The following is a 286-nucleotide window of genomic DNA, read 5'->3' as shown; positions in this document are numbered from 1 at the left end:
AAAAGCCTTGGGAAAGCAGAGAAAAACCAGGAGTGCAACTACAGGCACTCGGGGGGAAAATTCTACCACAGTTAGTCACTTACACATGAATTTTTGCAGAAAATCTAACACTGTGCTAGAAGCACAGCACCAATTACCTGCCCTCCTTAAGAACACAAACATTAGCAAGAAGAGGCACGTTTGCAATTAGAAAATCCAGTGCCTGCAGCAGCCAAGTGAGCCGCTACAGCACTACCTGGGTACCCCAGCACCCTGCTCCCGCATCCAGCTGCAGGACCCCCGGCAG

Source organism: Merops nubicus, unplaced genomic scaffold (assembly GCF_000691845.1).
Source record: "Merops nubicus isolate BGI_N331 unplaced genomic scaffold, ASM69184v1 scaffold37031, whole genome shotgun sequence".
NCBI lineage: Eukaryota > Metazoa > Chordata > Aves > Coraciiformes > Meropidae > Merops > Merops nubicus.
This window is presented reverse-complemented; position numbering follows the sequence as displayed.